At 40.2% G+C, this 3,962-nt stretch overlaps 1 pseudogene; it reads left to right on the top strand.

The window, feature by feature from the left end:
* Window positions 1–2,202: 2,202 nt before the first annotated feature.
* Window positions 2,203–2,445, top strand: LOC136127556 (copper transport protein ATOX1 pseudogene; annotated as a pseudogene).
* Window positions 2,446–3,962: the final 1,517 nt, after the last annotated feature.

Below are 3,962 nucleotides of genomic sequence, written 5' to 3'. Positions count from 1 at the left end.
AAAAAAAATTTTTTTCACTACTAACTATTCATTTATAAGTATTTTTGTGAGCACTAAAGTTTTGGCTGTATGGAAGGTGTAGGAAGTGGAGTGGCATGATATGTTTTATGGCACTTAGTTTGATACCCACAACTGGTACTGAGAATGAGTTATGCAGGCAATACCAAACAAGTGGCAATAAAACCTATATAGTCCCTCACACCATTATGTAGTTTGTTTATGTCACATAAATCAGAGAAAAGATATTAAGGGGAAATTTTAGTATTTTATTTATTTAACAGTAAATTTTATTTATTTTTATTTTTTATTGGGTTATAGTTTTACAATGTTGAGTTAGTTTCTACTATACAGCGAAGTAGTGAGTATTTTAAAAATAATATTACTCTGTCACCATATATGATGTTCCTTTGCCCATTAAGTGAAATTTCCCTAGTTTATCCTAAGTCAATGCAAGTATATTTCCAATGTTACAACATGTCTACAAAATAACATCATAAAATCTTTTCGGTAAAATTGATGGCATTATCTGAAGAATGTCTTCTTCCCTACTGAAAATATACTCCCAACACTGCAAACTTTTCATGTTCTCTTTCATATAATCCCCTACCACGCTGTTTAAGTCTGATCTAGATTGCCTCAAAAGTCTACAATGAGCCTTGTTGTTCTTGTTTTAAGTAAAAATGTTCATTCCAGTCTTTGCCTACGGAACTTATCCAGGTCAACTGTTATGTCTTCCATGACATTTCCCCAACTTTCCAAGGCAAAACCAATTGCTTCCTTTTCAATTACTCTATGGTGCTTATTATATTTATTATATTTAACACCATCTTGTTGCATTGCAATTCGTTGTGTATTTGCCCCTTTCCCTCACAGATCATGAGTTCCTTAAAGGCAGGAGTTGTGTTTAATTCATCCTTGTATCCTCAGTACTTACCACTACTCCTGACATTATATTAGGCTCTAAATACATATTTATTGAATGAATAAATACAAAAAGTATTTTTAAAATACCCATTCAGAAATTCCATTTAATCATTTACATACTCCTTTCTAGAAACAAACAAACAAACAAAGACAATTTGGTTGCAAGATGAATTGAGACCCTCCACTTAAAAGAGCCTTTCCTCCTCCCCCACTCCCATCTTCACTTCCTTCTGAGTTTATTGACTAGAAGTTAGTGATGCCTTAGAAAATGTCCATGAACACTCTCCCCGCATTTCCCAACCTTCCTTCCATCCCATTAAAAAATCACTGAGTATTTCAACTGGTAGGAAACTTGGAGTAGTTCATCACCCTCATTCTGTTGTTGATGAAACTGAAGCCCAGGGTTCAGCTTGTTTTAAGGTGATAGAGGCAATCACTTGGGGGAGGGAGTAATGGAACTCTATCTCCACTGAGGAGCCTTGTTTATTAGCTTGTGGGGAAATGCAGTTTAGGGTTAACTGATTAGAAATGTAGTCAGTAACTCTATATATTCCAATGTTACAAATAGACCAACCATTAATTAGAAAGATACAAGAAGGTCAAGTTTTGTGGGAAGTAGGTTGGTTAAGGGAGGGGGCCTTAATTTTCCATTTTTCCTTTCTCCTCTGGCATTGGGAGGGGGAACTATAAACCCTGTCTTTGCCAGGAGAGAACTCATTTCAGTCTCTTAGGTCAACATCAGAAATTAAATTAAAACATCAGAAATGAAGTAAGTCCCACTATCATTTTCTCTGAGGCTTGACCATACCAGTCATCTTTGGCTGCTCTCTCTCTTGCCTACCATACCCTCCAGGGTGACAGCAATGGAGTCAGAAGAGCTGCATTTAAGCCTGATTCTTTGGAAACCACAGGTGTCACTGAAAGGACAGTGATGAGCCACATTCCTCCCAGTGAGGAGAACTTCAAGAAACTTACTTGATCATCAATTTTGTATGTAGAGGAAGGGTCTAACTACAGATATGGATGACCTCTTGAACTCTGGTGACTGGCTTAGCTGATAGGGGTCTGGAAGAAGCCAGGTTGAATGACTAGAGACCAAGAGATCTGGGGATAAAGCACAGTTTAAGTATGAGCTGGAAAGACAGGGGTGTGGCCTGATGATGAAGTCTGTCATTGAGTGATATCTTTTATCTCCCCGAGTAGATTACAGGAAATTTACACCTGTCTCTGTGGATGATAGCTCTTCTCATCAGAATAACCAATATGTAGAGCGGGGGAGGCATCACCAACGCCACTGCCATCACTTCCTCAGTCATGCCAAAGCACGAGTTCTCTGTGGACATGACCTGTGAAGGCTGCTCTAATGCAGTCACTCAGGTTGTCAATGAGCTGGGAGGAGTTCAGTTTGACATTGACCTGCCCAACAAGAAGGTCTGCATCAACTCTGAGCACAGCGTAGACACTCTGCTGTAGACCCTGGGGAAAACAGGTAAGGCCGTTTCCTACCCTGGCTCCAAGTAGTGAGGGCCTGGGCCTCCAGCCTGCAGGATGGACCAACATAGACACAACTCTGATCCTCTCCTGCCTTCCAGACAGATCTAAGACCTGGCAATCCTGCTCAGTGATGGGAGTTCCTGCAGAGACCTTCACTTGCCCTGCTCCTCTGTAGCTTCCCTGCAATAAAGTCCAGCTGCTTTTGCTGGGGGAGGTGGGTGGGCAAGAATAACCAGTATGTATCAAATACATATGTGCTAGGTCCTGTGCTTTGCATGGTTTATCTCATTTAATCTTCAAAATATCCTTACAATGTGGGTGTTGGTCACTATTATTTCCATTTTATAGGAAATTGAGGCTTAATGACATTAACTGCCCAAATCATATAAACTAATATAAATTGATGAGTGCAAGTGGAGCTTCAAACCAGCTATGTTTGACTCCAGAACCCAATAGGCTTGGTTCAAGTGCTACTGCCAGGTATCTCCACTAAAGAGTTGTTATGTTTTCTTTTATAATTAATGAATGTTTTGTGGGTACTTTAAGACTGTAAACTCCTGAAGCATCATTCCTTCACCACTGGTTTTAGTATCTGTATTAGTTTCCTGTGGCTGCAGCAACAAATTGTCACAAACTGGGTGGCTTAAAACCGTAGAAATTTATCGTCTCAATATTCTGGAGGACAGAAGCCCTAAATCAAGATGTCTGCATGTGTGCTCCCTCTGGAGGCTCTAGGGGAGAATTCTTCCTTGCCTCTTCCAGCTTTTGGTGGCATTCCTTGAATCGGCTACCTCGCTCCAGTTTCTGCCTCTGTCTTCACATTGCCTTCTCCTCTGGATGTCTTTCTCATCTGTCCTTTATAAGAACACTTGTCACTGGATTTAGAGTCCCCCCTGGGTAATCCAGGATGATCTCCTCTCAAGATCCTCAACTTAATGACATCTGCAAAGACCCTTTTTCCAAATAAGGTCTCATTCACATGTTCTATGGATTAGGAGATGGACACGGCTTTTGGGGAACCACAAATCAGCTCACTACAGCATATCCACTGATGATTCTTGATGAAATCAATTATTATTATGGTTACCAAATTGTAATTTTTGTAACTCCATCCTTTCTTCTATAATAATTAGTTATCATTCTTCCACAGGAAGGAACTTTTCTTTATCCCCTATTTATCTACCTATCTGTTTATTTCGGTATAGATTCATGAATTTTTTTATTCAGTGGATTTGTGCAGTATAGAAATAACTTAGCAGGTTCAGGTTGTCCAAACCCTGTGTATTCCAAAGGAAGGTTTGGCCCTTGCCAGGCTCCAGGGCCATAACTTCTAAGCACTTGAAATATCCTGCCTGTTAAGAGGGGTTTTGTTTACCTAAGGCCTTGGACCACACTAGATAGCTATGCTAACAATGTGATTTATGGTGGGGGCTTTGGACCACACAGTATCAGCTTGACCACTGGAGGGGTTAGAGAATTAAGGTCAGCCACCAGGGAGTCAGCCATGCCTATATGATCAACCTCCCCCCCAAAAAAACAAAAAC

This window comes from Phocoena phocoena, chromosome 8, assembly GCF_963924675.1.
Source record: "Phocoena phocoena chromosome 8, mPhoPho1.1, whole genome shotgun sequence".
Lineage (NCBI taxonomy): Eukaryota > Metazoa > Chordata > Mammalia > Artiodactyla > Phocoenidae > Phocoena > Phocoena phocoena.
Note: the sequence above shows the minus strand (reverse complement) of the source record. Positions and strands in the feature narration are given on the sequence as shown.